Source organism: Argentina silus (assembly GCF_951799395.1).
Source record: "Argentina silus genome assembly, chromosome: Y".
Taxonomy (NCBI): Eukaryota; Metazoa; Chordata; class Actinopteri; order Argentiniformes; family Argentinidae; genus Argentina; species Argentina silus.
In genome coordinates, this window is record NC_139654.1 from 23,284,211 (window position 1) to 23,300,889 (window position 16,679).

General features: G+C 44.7%; 1 long non-coding RNA gene across 1 annotated transcript; it reads left to right on the top strand.

Moving 5' to 3' along the window:
- Window positions 1-3,181: 3,181 nt before the first annotated feature.
- On the top strand, window positions 3,182-14,065 carry LOC310824239. The gene is made up of 4 exons (XR_014555012.1): window positions 3,182-3,243; window positions 4,878-6,880; window positions 7,410-7,580; window positions 7,667-14,065. It is a non-coding gene; the product is annotated as an uncharacterized lncRNA (long non-coding RNA).
- The last annotated feature ends 2,614 nt before the right edge of the window (window positions 14,066-16,679 follow it).

Below are 16,679 nucleotides of genomic sequence, written 5' to 3' on the forward strand. Positions count from 1 at the left end.
AAACACTGGAGACAGCTGGTCTGCACAGTGCTTCAGTGTGGAGGGGGAGACAGCGTCTGGTCCAGCTGCCTTGCGGGGGTTCTGTTTCTTTAACAGTTTGTTGACGTCTCTCTCCTGGATGGAGAGAGGTGCGACGGGGGGAGGGGGATGTAGAGGTTAATGTCTCTGTCCAGGCTGGGAAGGAGAGGTGTGATAGCTGTGGGGGAGGGTTGGTTTTGTGGGTCAGAGTCAGGGCTGCTCCTTTGTCTGTCGAATCTACAGTAGAAGACATTCAGGTCATTTGCAAGTCTGAGGTCATCCATAGAGTGGGGGGATTTGGTTTTGCAGTCTGTGATCACTCGAAGGCCTTTCCAGACTGATGAGGAGTCGTTGGCTGCAAACTGTTGTTCTAGCTTCTTTGAGTACTGTCGTCTGGCCTCCTTAATCTCCTTGCCAAACGTGTACTTAGCCAGTCTAAACCTTTCCTTGTCTCCACTCCTGAAAGCCCTCTCCTTCACCAAACGAAGCTGTTTGAGCCTTGTTGTGCTTGTCATTGTTGTAACTCACCCTGGTGCGTGTTGGAATACATATGTCCTCACAGAAGCTGATGTATGACGTCACAGACTGTGTATTTGTCCGGGCTGTTGGAAGCAGTCCTAAAAATTTCCCAGTCTGTGGTGTCAAGGCAGTCACGCAGCTCCTCCACTGCTTCACATACAAAGAAGAAAATTGCAATTTCTTACTTACGAAAAGCGGAATCCTACGCAGCCCCCCAGGGGTCACATGGTAGAGAAAAAAAATCGATGTGTGAATCTGTACTCAGTTTAGAAACCCGTGCGCACGAATTACTAATCTGTACCCACGAATTACAAATCCATGCCCTCAGATTTATAAACGGTACCTTCGAATTACGAATCCATGCCCTCGGGGGGGGAATAACGTTACATTTGATACCATCCATTTGAAGCACTTGAGCAGGTGATTCAGCTAATGTTAATGCAAGGTTATCCTCCGAACATAAAGTCCCGAACGGGGCTAACGTTAGGTTTCTTTATTTGTCACGTGCATACAAGTATACAGTGAAATGCAAAAGTGACAGTGCCACAGAGTAGTGCAACAATAAGTTTTAAAATAGAATAAAATAAAATAGTACTAAAAAAAGTACTAAAAAATATGAACAGTATAAACAATATAAACAGTATAAACAGTGGTGAAGCAATGTACGCAATGGAATGGCAATATACAATGGCAATGACAGGTTGACAGTACAGATAATTACAGTGGAGGATGAGTCTGCAATGGATGATTATGTGTGTGCATATGTGTTGATGATGTCAATGAGTGTGTGAGTGACTTGAGGGGGGCACTGGTGGGGTCATCGTTGATGATCCTGATGGCATGGGGGAAGAAACTCAGTCTTAGTCTCTCTGTTCTTGCTGCATGACAGCGAAGGCGTTTGCCTGACCGCAGCAGCTGGAACAGTCCGTTTTTCGGGTGGTGAGGGTCCTTCATTATCCTGTAGGCTCTGGTCCTACACCTCCTGGTGTACAGGACATGGAGAGGGGGGGTTGGAGCTCCCATGGTCTTTTCTGCCAGGCGTACCACCCTTTGCAGAGCTCGCCTGTCCTGGGCCGTGCTGTTACCATACCAGACGGTGATGTTGCCAGCCAGATGTTGCCTGCTCTCCACAGCTCCAGAGTAGAAGGACTGAAGGATCCTCCGGGAGACTTTGAATTTCCTCAGCTGCCTGAGATGGAACAGGCGTTGCCTTGCCTTTCCCACCAGTGTACTGATGTGGGTAGTCCAGGTCAGGTCTTCTGTGATGTGGACTCCCAGGTATTTAAAACTGCTCACCCTGTCCACAGCAGTCCCACTGATGTCCAGCGGCGTGTAGGTCCTTGGATGTTGTGCTCTCCTGAAGTCCACAATCAGCTCCTTTGTCTTGGAGACATTCAGGATGAGGCTATTCTCCTGACACCAGAGTGACAGGTCCGCCACCACGTCCAGGTATGGAGTTGTCGCTGGACTTAGCCACACAGTCGTGGGTGTACAGGGAGTAGAGGAGGGGGCTAAGGACGCAGCCCTGGGGATGTTGTCCACAGCAGACTTTTTGACGTGTCATACATAGCAGAGTAAACACAGGTGTTATTTATTAAATGAATAATGGCTCCGTTCCATTTAGGAGTGCCAGGGCCCTGGTACTATTGTGCGTGCTGGCTCACTGGCACACCTGAAATTGAACGGAGCCATCTGCTATGACGCATCAAAATGTCTGCTGTGAAAAAGGTCTGAAACAACTCGAAACCTGAAAGGTTCGGTTCATTTAGATGCTCATGTGTGGCTCTTGAATGGGTTTTTAATCCTATTCATGTGCAACTTTAGTCTATTCATAGTATTTGATGAACAGGTGAATGTAAAACAGGTGATTATCATTAACGTTAAAAGACAGCCATGGCCAATGAGATGTGGGAGAGTCTAGAATATTCACGCCCTTTCGCGTGGCGGTGGCAACGTTTGGTACTCCCTGTTTTCAACAAGGTTAGGGTGGGGCATGAGGTCTCCAGAAAGGTTAATTTTAGGACCAACCCCCAGACAAAATGGCGTGAAAATAAGTCCCAATGAGATGTGGCATTGCGCCATATGGTTGACATGGGAATACTACTACTTGATAATTGAGTGAAGCCATGGCTTTATTTTATTTTTTATTGTTTATTAAACCTTTATTTAACCAGGTGAGTCCCATTGAGATTACAAAATCTCTTTTTTGAGGGAGTCCTGGCCAAGATAGCAGCAATACAGTGTTTTAAACAACATACGAGCAAACATTTAGCAACTCACAGAATCATGCCTAAAAAGACAGCCAGGAGGAAACGGCTCTAACTCAGGAAGCAATTACAAGTTCCAATTGAATTTAGTTTTACTAAAATTTAGTTTTAGACGTAGCAGCCAGCCATCGCTGCTTCACTCCATTCCAGTGCTTATGACTTGACTGAGTGAGTGCACAAGGATAAGGAAGGAGAATAGGCAGCATAACTTGTTTCATGGAACTCAAACTAACTGAACTTTATGATTGGAAGTCATAAGTGGGAGAGGTTCGATTAATTTTTAACCAGTAGACTACATATGTACCGAAGTTGAAATTGATTAGTTCAAAATAATTTGTTCATTTTGCCTGGCACTAAATTGTGATTATTCTTTGATAGAATGGATCAAAGTTTCTTGCGGTTCGATGAGGCCACCGTCTCCACCTTTATCAACGAGAAGGTATGTAACACTATGTGCTCAAAGTAACCAAGGCACTGTCTATTAGGGGTGTAAACCTTAGGCTTTACCACGATTTGATGCGATTCAAGATTCAAGATTCAAGATTCTTTATTTGTCACGTGCATACAAGTATACAGTGAAATGCAAAAGTGACAGTGCCACAGAGTAGTGCAACAATACAATAGTTTTAAAATACAATAAAATAAAAATAGAAGTACTAAAAAATATACAGTATGGACAGTATAAACAGTATAAACAATATGAACAGTATAACCAGTAAGCCTATAAGTAAGCAATATAAATAGCAGATGGATGATTATGTGTGTGCATATGTGTTAAGATGACAGTGCATGTGTGAGTGACTTGAGGGGGGCACTGGTGGGGTCATCATTGACGATTCGGATTGCGATTCTTAAGGCAACAATATCACAAATTTTGCTATGTTACGCCCACCTAATAGTCCTAAAGTCCTTTATTTAGGTTGTATTCCTGACATTTGGTGTTTAATGCCCTTGCTCCATTGCGCTCCACTGTCGGTCTGATGCCAAAATGTACACATAGCTCAAAATACTGTTAGTCATCATTGTTTACAAACTGTAAAAGGGTCAATAGCTATAATCACAAACGCATACAACCAAATTGAGCTCGAGAGTGCAATTCTATTTAAGCTCTGCTTAACAATTGAATGAAAAACTTGAAGCAGTCTGCTTTCACTTCGAGAATTGGAATGCGTTTTTTGCTGAAATGCTGTGTGGATGGCACAGGTTAACACATCTAACATTAGGCTCAAAAGCCTTTGTTTTCAACCACACTCTTATCTTCACAAGCCCTTGTCTCTTTACGAATTAAGTATGCAATGACAGACACTACACTTGTGTCTCTTTTCGAAGTGTGGCTCACCTTTTGGGGAAAGAAATTGCTCACTGAGGGCGTTGTTTGGGCGTTACCTTGTCAGGCTTAGTAGTAACTTGGGGGGTCAATACAGGTGAACAGGTGTACCTAATAAAGTGGCCGGTGAGTGTATATGGCAGAGCTTCACAATATACTATAGATCAGGCCAGTTCACTCCCATTTTTATTCACTGCATTTTTGGTACATAGAAGTATGGGAAAGTATGGAAATGTATTTTTATTATATTTCAGTCATTTTTGTCCAGTGACCCCCAAACTAATGGTCTAAGTCTATTTGGGCTGTCCTCAACTAAAGAAATTCTTAGTCGACTATTAGTCAGGACTTTGTTTCCCAAATGCAATTATGCAGAAGGACCTCTTTAAATGTAGTGCTTACTAAAGATTGCTGATCATTGTTCAGGAAATAACTGAAGGAAATGATAATCATTCAGCATGGAAAAAAAGCATAAAAATCAACTAACAAAGTCTTGGTTGACTAGGACCAACCGATTAATCGACTAATCAACTAAATGGGGGCAGCCTATACAGTACCTCTTGCCGGCCTGACAGAGTGATGACTCAACCATGATGACTCAACCATTACGTTTGGTTGACACTACATGGTCCTCATTTCAAATGATCGAAAATGTTACCTTTTTAAAGTGGACCTTTTTTAAAGTTTAGGAATCGGTATGAAAAAATGGGACCGGTTTATTCCTAACTATCCATTTCCGTTGTTTTCAGATTGACTGCTATGCGGTCCATGGGATGATAGATGACCAGCTAGTTGCATATGTCCCCAAAATTGGAGACCGGATAGCTCTTCGTCAGTCCTGCAGAAAAGAAGTGGCTGCGCTGGAAGGAACCACTATGACTGTCTCCAAAGCTACAGAAAGAACAAAGATGAGCCTCAAAGAGAAGTCATGGGGATGACCGTTCAGAAAAACTGTCTGGGAACTCAAATGCTTTAAAAAAGGAGCGTACTTATCAAATGGAAGAAATTGGGGGCTCTTTTATTCAAGTGAAAGGGAAAAGAGGAGATGGGACCAGACACTTGAAGGCTGCCACAATGGCACAGCTGTTGGAGATTGGTAAAGAACTCTTTTTTCTAAATGGAAGAAGTAAGCTTGGCAACATTGATGAATTTGAATTCACCCTGCGTGATGCTACTGAAGATGAGCTGGATCCATTGACCACACTGAGAAGCAAAAACTTGAAATATTGAGACTGCATCTATAATGCAAAAGGACTGACACTGATGCACATGAAACATTGACCAGGTGAGCCAGCAGCACTCAATCACAAAATGGAACTGCCCTTACAAGTGAATCACCCTGTGCAGCTGCTTCCTCGCATGAAGCTGCTTCCACAACTGGAACTCCCAGTGCAACGGCTTTGGCGAGTGAAACTTTGAATGCAGAAACGTACCTCTCATCAGAGAACAACAATATGGATGTGTTCAATACCATACCAATACTCTGTTTCTTGAAGATGTGGTGCTGGTTGAAGAGGAGGGTTTGATGGATGGAACACAGGCATCAATTTCAATTGATGAGGAAATTCAGATTAGATATGCTTTTCTAGAAGATGACAATGATGTTCTCGATGATACCCTTCCACTGGACATGGACCTGGTGCATGTGGAAAGTGTATGTACAGTCCAGGAACTTCATCAACCACAAAAGATCACCAGGCTAAGGCTTCGCAGGGGAAATGTTTTCCAAGAACTAAATGCTGCCTTTAAGGATGGTCGCGTATCTGTAGATGGCTCTCTCTTAGAGATTGAGATGGTCCTACCCAATGGTACCACAGAGCGTGATGCGCTAAGTGAGTACTGGGAGACCTTTGTTCTGAAATGCACTGCTGGAAATCTACTGAAAATACCTATGACAAGACATGACATGAAAGACGATTGGGAAAACGTAGCTAAAGTGATGGTCTCAGGCTCCAACATGGTGAAGTACTTTCCCATAAGTCTTGGCTAAGCCCTTCCTCTCCTACTGTCTTGGACTTAAAATCATGGATGATGACCTGTTTTCGACATTCTTAGAAACTGAAGAAAAGGAAGTTGCTGAACAAGCAATGAAAGACTTCAAATCTATCTCTGGAAGAGAGGAATGGTTGGATTTCCTAGAGGCCCATGACGTTAAACTTCTCATCACCGAGCAGAATGTCAGGAAAACCTTACTTGAAGTGGCACTGTAGCAAGTTCCGTTGTACACAGAGGCGGACACAGTGGTGTGATGAGGGAATGGTCCCGTTTATTCATAAAAGTTCGTTAGTTCGTTAGTTACTTTCCAGTCTTTCAAAACACTCGGCGACTTTCCAGTCGCCGTTCTCTCTCTCGAACGCAGAGGCACACACATCTTAAACCATTTAGTCAACGAGGCTTCATTCGCAACAGGTGTGCAACGGAGCCTCGCTGACGTAACCCTGGCCACGGTCCTGTAGCTCCCTCTACAGGCCGAACGCTGCATGTCCCCCCACAGGCACATAAAGAAATAGTGCAGGATCCAGCATACTGTATATAACAGAGTGTTGGAGCAGTATGTTGAAAGGGCTGAAACTGCCCCCAGGGGGATTGGATGAAGTGATGGCCAGCCTCACTCCTACACCCAGGAAGGTTGTAGCCCTGCTACAACATGAAATCCTCAACAAGAGAGAAAATCAGATTCTTGATTTCCTCAAGAAGTTCATCAGGAACTGTAGTGAAGATCGGCTGAGGAAATTTCTCCGATTTTGTACTGGTAATTATTTTAAGAATTTTAATTGCATACAGTTTGATAGTGTGTTTTGTGTAATGTTCTGTCTTTAAAGGAATCTATTGTGGTTTACTTGATTCACAATATTTATTTTGTAGGGCTGTCCTCGACTAAGGAAATTCTTATTTCACCAATAGTCATAGAATTTTGTTGACTAATTGATGGTGTATTATCAACATTTATTTATTATGTGTATCAACAAATCAAAAATTGTTTTACCCTATTATTGTCCTTTTGCAAATGAATGGAATCATGCAGAGGGACCTCCTTAAATATAGTGGCCAGACAGTAAAGACCAAAGCATATTGGTAATACGTTTTATTGTGATTCCAGAGATGTGCTTATTATTTTTCAGGAATGACGAATAATTCATTAGCCGCCCCAAATAATTAATCACCTAAAAAAGTCTTAGTCACCTAAGACCCTAACCACTGATGAGTGGAATAATTGACTACAGCCATACTATTAAATGTACTATTTTTGTCTTGTCTTCAACGACCTCCTCGTTGCCAAGGATATCCACGTCCGATTCTTTGAGCCAAAGAGTACCTTTACAAGAAGCCCCCAGTCCCACACATGCGGGTGCGCGTTAGAAGTCCCAAACAACTGTGTCATACCTCGAGTTGGCAGAAGATTTCACCAGTGTCCTTGATGCAAACATGTGGGTGATGGACATTATTTAGTGGTAAGTGACAGGTGCGAGTAGAATTTGATGTAGTACATCTGTATCTGCATGTGTGTTCATATCCATGCTCTGTTTGTCTTTCCCAGGTGGTTTGGAGCTCGACTGCCCGGTGACTTCTGAGGGACAGCACAAGCTGAAACGACAATTGTGGGACTTAAATTTGCCCAAATAATACAAATTTGACTCATACACAACACACCAAAATAATGATAAAATAAAATGTAAAAATAGACTTATTTGAGATTATGCGCAGGCAATGCAGCATGTTGGTCGACCCTTGGTCGCTAAACTCACATAATTAGTATTTTCATTGTTTGTTCACTTGTATGTTTTGGGATCCCCAAATTGACCCAAAGAGTTTCTGTCAGCTAAAGGAAATATTCAGAAATTGAGTGATGGTCACACACATTGTGCAAGGTTAATTCAGGTCAAACAGAACTAGGGATGTAACTTTATCACAATATGATTTTTCAGTCTCTTGTTCTCTCCATTTCCCTCTTCCTATCTCAGGGCAACAAAGCTTTTGGGGGTTTTATGAAGACTAAACTGGCAAATGCCTACTATCATATTCTACCATAATGTTCTGCCATAATAAGGTGCGTCTCACCTCGGCTTGAAATTTCAGCTAATACGTTAATAGTTTTGTAAAACATTTGGAAATATTTTTGTATGTTTTTTTTAGAAATGTTTTATTGCAATGTTTTTGTATTCGGGTTGTAAGAAATGTATTGGATGAGAAGTAGCTGGCCAAGAATGTGATCCAGCCCATCCACAACAGCACATTAAAGTGCCTAGCAGCTAGGGCTACCTTGAGGCCTCCGTCCTGCTGGACAGCTAGTGGGTTGGGGGGGGAGGAGGTTGGAGGGAAGGAGCAGGGTAATAGACAGATGGAACTTGATGGTTGCTGCTTGTCTGGATGGCTGACTTGCAGGGTGTCCATGGATAAAAGACCAGGGGAGGGGAGTATTTACAAAGCAGGATTAGCATATTGCCCAGCTAAATTTGGAAAAGACTATAACTATATATTGATGTTTTGGATTTGAATCTGTAAAATAAACGTAATATTAGGTTTAGGAATGTGATTGTCATACTGATATGTATTGTACATGATTGCTAATTATCAACAAAATATCAGAAGTCATTCAATTATATTTTTGGGAGGTTACCTGGCAAACTGCATAATCCTGCTTTTGTGAAATACCCCCTTGGTTATGGTGGGGTGGATATGAATATTATAAGAAGAATTATTTAGAGGGTTTGAACCAGTGGTTTGCCCATATGGAAACTTTCTTATTCAGCTGGACTGGCTTTGGAAGATGAGTGGACTAGATGGAGATCAGTTTCTCCTTAATTGGGCCGCAGTGAAAAACTGATAATCATGGCCCTATCTGTGGGGTTTGTATCCCTTTAGGAGGGGTTGGTACCATGGACATGCAAAATATCTCTGAATTACCCGAGCAAGGTTTTTTTTTTTTTTTTTTGCTTGCTGTTTAATGAGCTATCCTTGAGACCTTTCTCCATGTGGACCTTTGTCCTACCGTCTATCCTCAACTTTCACTGTTTTTCTTTTAACACTTGCTGGGATTCTGAGGTGCTTTTTTAATGGGCTCTTTCTCACTCATCTCATTTGTAGAAAATATTATTCTTGACAATATATTGGGGTTAACAGTTAACATGCAAATCTGCAAAGTTTTATTGAATGTAGTTAATTGACTTCAATGTTCAATTAGGGCTGGGCGATAATTTAATATGATAATTTATAGTCTTTCAATGGAATCATATAGTGATGAAATCATATGTCGTGATACACAATTCTGTTGTCTAAATTGATAATAACAATATATAACACATATTAACTTAAATACTCGGAAAGTATTCAGACCGCTTCACTTTTTCCACATTTTGTTGTGTTATAGGCTCAATTTAAAATGGATTAAATTAAAATAATTTGCCATCAATCCACACACAATAGCCCAGAATGACAAAGTGAAAATATGTTTTTAGAAATTTCAGTACATTTATTCAAATTGAAATACAGATATACCTCATGTACATAAGTATTCAGACCCTTTGCTTTGACACTCTTAAACTCATCAACAAATCACTCAATACGTTGAATTGAGTCCATCTTAAATCAAGGATAATAGTTAATGTAATTTTGGAATTAATATCTTTGTTTTTATAGGGTCTCTGATTTGCATAGGAATCAATAACACACTGTGTGGATCAGGTTGTCTTTACAAACTGAGCAAATGGAGAGGAACAAAACTGCTCAGGAATGCCACCCTGACGCCTGGGGAGATCTACAATCTACAAAGTCGAATGGTGGAGAGGAAAAAACACAGACGATGGGACAACATCATCTCAGTCACTCTACAAAATTGGTCTATAACCAAGTAGCCAAAAATAATCCCTTAATGGAAAATCATCTCTCATATCCATAATTGTGTTTGCAACAATGAATTCAAGTGATACAGCGAAGAAAGTGGCTGGAAATGTGTTTATTTGGTTTTACTACAAAGCATTAAGTTTGGTGCAAATCCAGCACATGCAATGCAGTTTCTGCACCATCTCTCGTGTGAAGAATAGTGGTAGCTGCATCAAGTTGTGTGTATGTTTGTCACTGGCAGGGACTGGGGAGTTTGTCAGGATCGAGAGAAAATAATGAAATTTGCTGAGTTGGTAGTGACATCCTAATCTACACAGTGTGTAATTGATTCTTATGCAAATCAGAGACATAACGTGATATACAAGTCTTTTCTTCGCTCCCTTTATCTCTCAATGTTTAAAAGTGTTGTAAGTTCTTCTCTCAGGGAAAGGTAGAGATCAATGGCCATGTATGCATCCACAGGAACATGGAGATAGTTTTGTGCCATTACGTAGGTGCACAGGGTGAACACATTCTGATCACATGCTGTCACGGCGGTGGATACAGTCACCTTCACAGCTGATACCATCTTCCTTCCTCTGACACCTGATACAAATAGTTCTCTGTGTCACATACTGGGGTGCAAACTGGTGATGGCCCAAAAAGGTGACAACATTTTTGTTTTGCCTGAAAACTAAGCAAATGATCAATGCGTGGCACCCAGGCCCCTTCCCATGATGCATGCTACAACCGCCCACCCACTCATCCACCCACTCCAGTCCACCCCACCAAGCACATTACTTGTGCTTTTTTGCCTTCTTTGCCTGTACCAGTACTTCCAGTGCTTTTTTTCCTCTTTTGAGCAGCTATGTGCCTCACTTTGGCTTGCCTGTCCTTCTCCACTGCAGTCTTCCTGCTTTGCTCGGCACTGGTTGTTGGCTGGCAACCAAACTCTTCCTGCCTCCCTTTCTTCTTCAACAGGGCTTGTTGTCTGCAAGCCTTGTCCTTTGTGCCTGCAGTGTGGATGTTCCTGCAGAGGACCTTGTCAACCTTTGAGAGCTTCACATCTTCTCTCTTGAACATCTGGATGGCTGTCTGACCCCTGGACCTGAGGGCATACTTGGTTGTCCATCACATTTGCCCACCTGTTCACCATGTTGTCACCATCAATGTACAGGGGAAGGGTGGAATCCACGTTGAACTTTACCACTTCCAGTGGCACCTCACACTGGGGTGGCACCAAGTGGCCCATCATCCCTGCCAGCCGCTTCAGGAGTATGCCAGTCTCTGAGTGGCCTCTCGCCAATGGGTCCAGAGCATACAGTGATTGTAGGGTCCTGATGATCAGTGGCACCTTTTTCTGCATGTAGGCTGCTGTGGACATGTACGCAGTCTTCACTGTGTCAAGAAACTGCAGCACACTCTGGAAAACATTATCAAAATAAAACGATTGCAATGAAATCATTTTACCTAGAGAAATGGGTTTATGTTTGATTTGCCATTTTCAATACATTTACTAACTGGATGACGTGGATTTTTTGCCTTCAGTTTCTCAGCCACCGGTCCGACATACAGCTCCCAGAGAGGCAGCATTTTGTCTTTCCCCTTTAAATCTGTAAACAATATTAGGTCCATTTCAACAATTGTACCTTTTTTTCTGAGGTCCTGGTGGAAATACTGGATCCTGGCCTTTGCCCGCTCACCAACACCGTGGTCCTTGTAGATCTCCTCTAGGACTTCTTTGTAAAGGGTCTGGTCTGCCTGACTGAGGAATCCGAAGTACAGCACCTTGTATGCAGGCAACATTCGGCAAGTGCTGATGCCCACATCATATGCCGAAAGCCATCGGTGCGCCACAAACCGCTGTGGGTTGGTGCCTGGAATGCCCATGAACTCACAGATCTCCAACGGGCAAAAAAAGGGCTTACTCTTATTAAGCCTATTTGCCATTATGCAACGAGTATATTTCCGGTGTAGGCATATTTTTCACAATATCTATGACAATTACCTGGTCTGAAGCCCACTGGTGGTCTGTGTGGAGGTCAGTGAAGAGCTGCTCGAGGTGGTGGCCAAAGGGCGCAGCAAACTGTTTGGCGGCATTGTGGATGTGGTGGCAGGAATCTCCATGGCAGTAGTACTGGCAGTACTTTTGCTCTTATTCTGGTCTCCAGCCCGGACTTGCTCCCTCGCATTATGTTACAGGAGTCCATCATCATACTGACCATGTTGGCAAATAGGATTTTATGGTAATTGAAAAAGGTCACTAGGGCCCATTCCAAATGATCAGCAGCCCCCCCTTTAGCACTTCAATGGAGCCAAGGTGTTCGACTAACACACGCTTCAACTTGAAGTTGGAATTGAAGTAGCTTACTAGAATTGACAGCACCTTCTTATTGGAGCTTGATGTGCTCTCATCCAAGTTGATTGAGAATGGGCTTGACCTGATGCTCTCAAACATCCTCTCTGAGAAGGTGTGCCCCAGGCCCTGGACCATCTTGTACGAGGCAGCAGTCCGGGATAGCTTCATGCCCCCTAAAGTTGGTTTATCCAGAGCCAGTGTCTGGGCAAGCTCAACAATGACAGAAGCTACAGATAGGAATGTTCTGCAATGGTTCCAAGAACCATTGCCTGGAAAAAAACACTAAAATAGTATTAGTATTTCATATGTTACCACTTGCAAAGCACATAGCTTGTGATAAGTAAACTTGACATCATTATAAAAATAATTCTATAATAAAATAATAAAATAATACTGCGATTCACTGTACTATGGGGCATCTATGAGGGATTTCCTATTCTGCTTATCAAAGTCTAGGCTTAAGACTTTACATAGATAACAACTAGCACATACTGGCTAACCAACACTCACCTCTGCATTTGCTACCCTTTCAAACAGGGGTACTGGCACCTTCACTCTTTCCCTCATCTGCTCAGGGCCCTGCATTGATGGGCCCTGAGTTGCTGACATTGATATGAGACTGTGTGTGGTCATAATAGTCACCACCTTTTGGCTGTTTTTCGGTTGTACAGTGTGCCAAAAGGGCATAGGAGCCCTTGGTAGAATAATTGATCTCTTTGTAGCAGAGGCTGCATTGGGCATGGCCTAGTTTCTCTATTTTCTTTAAAAAAAAGAAAAGAAAATGACCCAGGGTGAAGTAGATTCATGGGTGAAGTAGAAAATGTGTTATGCCTACTCTCAAGTTTGCACTCCTGGTAATGTTTCTTGGCGAGTTCACCAAATGATTCACTACCTATCTTCCGCCGTAGACTGAAGACCCATCTCTTCAGGCTACATCTTGACTGTCTCTCCTAAAGACATCTTCATCCCCACTACCCCCCTTTGCAGTTTCTCTACTGTAAATAAAAAAATAAAATAAAATCAAGTAATCATTCCTTCTTCTAGCATTGTGACTGCCAATGGCCCCTGGTCCTAGCATAGATTTGTTTTCTTATGATGACTGATGTATCGATGATTGACTTACTTTAGACAAATGTACTTAAGTACAATGTAAGTCGCTTTGGATAAAGGCGTCTGCTAAATGTCAAAAATGTAAATGTAAAAATGAGTTAGAAACGACTTCAGACGCGCTCTCTCCCTGTGTCTTTTTTCTTCTTTCTTGCCCACCCTTATAGTAAATTTAAAGACAAATACTAGCCTTAGTAATCCCACACCTAGGGGAAAAGGTCACAAGGACACCAGATGGTCCTGGAACATCTCAGAGGGGTGAGATCAGATAGGTGGGGGCTGACTAGGGGGTATGGATGCTTTGAAGTAGAGTGGTACACAGCTGTGTAAACATAATCAGGTGATCTGGGGACAGGATGGATGGGTGACAAACACAGTTGTAAACAGCCAGGACAAAAGGCTTTAGAAAATAGCCTAGGTCAATTGATCTCTCAAGTAGACTGACAGACGCCAAGTCAAAGGGGGCGTAGCCCCAGGATGACGAAATGTAGTTCTTAAATATCATTGGTGTAAGTAGACAGGAATTTGAATGAAGGGCGTTGACCTGTGTGATGTTTATAAAAGGACAGGTAACGGAAGTGAAAGGGGTTCAACTTTGCAAACCTGACCCAGCTTTATACTCTGTGAATAAAGTCTTTGAATGAATCAACAGCTCCGGTTTAACGGTATGTTATTTCAAAATACCATTACTTAAATTCCACTACACCCTCTCCTGAGTTTAATTTGAAACACACGCAAATGAACTTTGATTCATCTGAACTTTCATTCTCACAGTGGGTTTCAGAGACTACATATTTTTGTGGAAACCAAATATTTTTGAGGTCAAACGCCACACAAGCTACCGAGGTATGGCTGTATATTTAACACTTAACTTGTATCCTTTACTTCTGGATATCAAATTATAACAGGCCTAATATACAACGTCACCAACATTGAACGAATTGTCTGTAACCTTAAATGCAGGCGATGTCCTACGTTTTCAGACTTGGAGTGCAGCAAAGTGCCGCAGGCCACGCGTAATGGGCAATACACAAACACACACCACATTACGTGTGAATTGCGTGATTGAAATTGGTTGTGTTAACTCCAATAGACAATTTGCTATCCAGTCTCCCTAATGAATCACCCAGTGTAGCATTAAATAAATCCGGTGGTTACCACCTAATGATGAAGTGCAAACAGGCCTGTGGGGGGACATGCAGCGTTCGGCCTGGAGAGGGAGCTACAGGACCGTGGCCAGGGTTACGGAAGCGAGGCTTTGTTGTGCACCTGTTGCGAATGAAGCCTCGTCAACGAAAGGGTTTAAGATGTGTGTGCCTCTGCTTTCAAGGGAGGAGGCTGGAAAGCAAGGACTGGAAAGTCCTAAGAAAGACTTTATAAAATAAACAGGATTTTCCCATACAAGCAACCTCGACTCCGTCTCTGTGTCACGGACATCGTTACAGTGGCGCCCAACGAGGGACACAGAGAGAAAGAGGGAAATGGAGGCGTTAATCGGAGGGATGGCCCTCATACTAGAGCGGCAGGCCCAACTCCAGCAGGAGCAGCAGTCCGCAAGGGGAGAGATGGCGACGGCGAGGGCTGAGGACCGTGCCCTCCTCCGGGAGCTCGTCGGGGCTATCAAAGCGGGACCGGCGCCCGGGTTGACACAAGGTCCCCCCAAGGCACACCTCCAGAAGATGGGGGACCTGGACGACCCGGAGGCGTTCCTGGCGGTGTTCGAGGGGACGGCGAGGATCTCGGGGTGGCCGGACGGCGAGTGGGCGTACCATCTGCTGCCCCTCCTGTCAGGCGAGGCGCAGCTCGCTGCCCACAGCCTGCCAACGGCCGCCCAGCGGGATTATCCCTCCCTAGCCCGGGCGATTCGAGACCGCCTGGGCCTCACGCCGGAAGAACACCGTCGCCGGTTCCGGGCCCTGACGATGGAGGCTTTGCTTACGCCCAGCGGCTGCGGGACAGCGCGTGGCGGTGGCTGGACCCGAGGAACAGCTCGGCGGAGGAGTTCGGGGACCGGGTCGTGATGGAACAGTTCCTCACGGGGATCCCGGCCCGAACCGCCGCCTGGGTCCAGTACCACCGGCCCCAGGATCTCGCGGCCGCCGTCACCTTGGCGGAGGACCATCTCTCCCTCCCGCAGCGGAAGGAAGGAGCCGTGGCACCGGACAAGGAGGGGCCGACGCCCGCCCCCAGGACGAGATGGCAAGGGCAGACACGTCGAGAACCAGCCCTGGTCCCACAGGAAGCACCCACGAGCGGCAGGGGGGGTGTGTTGGCGCTGCGGGTGGCCGGGCCACGTCCAGGCGGATTGCCCAGTGATGGAGGTGGGACAGGTCGTCCGCATCGGCAACACACCGGGCCCTCCCCCCGGACCAGGACAGGCGTATTGTGTTCCGGTAAGGATACAACACGATACGCACCAGGCGTTCTTGGATTCGGGCTGCATGCTCCAGGAGCGCCTGGTTCGACCGGGGGCATTGTTAAAGGCATCGAGGGTGTTGGTGAAGTGTGTGCATGGGGACATTCACGAATATCCTGTGGTCGCTATCGAGATTCATTTTGAGGGAAAAAAGTATAGTGTACAGGCGGCGGTTAGCCTGCGCCTCACGCATCCCCTTATTCTGGGTGTAGATTGGGTGGGGTTTCCTCAAGCGGTAAAGCAGGCTACTGGGGTGCATGCACGACAGAGAGGGAGGTGTGAGGCGTGTAATGTGCTCTGTGCTGAGGCGGTGCCTCGCGACACTGCCGAGGAGCCGGAGCCGAGGGGGAGTCTCAACCCGAGATTTCCTCGCCGAACTATCCGCTGCTAGGTGACTTCCCCCTCGAGCAGTCTCGTGACGAGACCCTACCACCGGCCTATGACCAAGTGATAGCGATTGATGGTACTTTGGTACGGCCAGACACAGTGCGCGCCCACCCCTATTTTGCGATTATCAGCGACAGGTTATACCGAGTAAGTCGTGACTCACATAGCCAGGAGGAAGTAACCCAGTTGTTGATTCCCTGTAGCCGCCGGGAAATGGTCTTCCAGGCGGCTCATTTCAACCCCATGGCGGGCCATTTAGTTTATGATAAGACACTAAACCGTATAATGGCTCGATTTTATTGGCCGGGAATTCGGGCAAAGGTGCGTAGGTGGTGCGCTTCTTGTTGCGAATGTCAGTTGGTAAATCCCCCAGCCATTCCACGGGCCCCCTTGCGGCCCTTACTATTGGTCGAGAACCCATTCGACCGCATTGCCATGGATATTATCGGGCCATTTGATCGG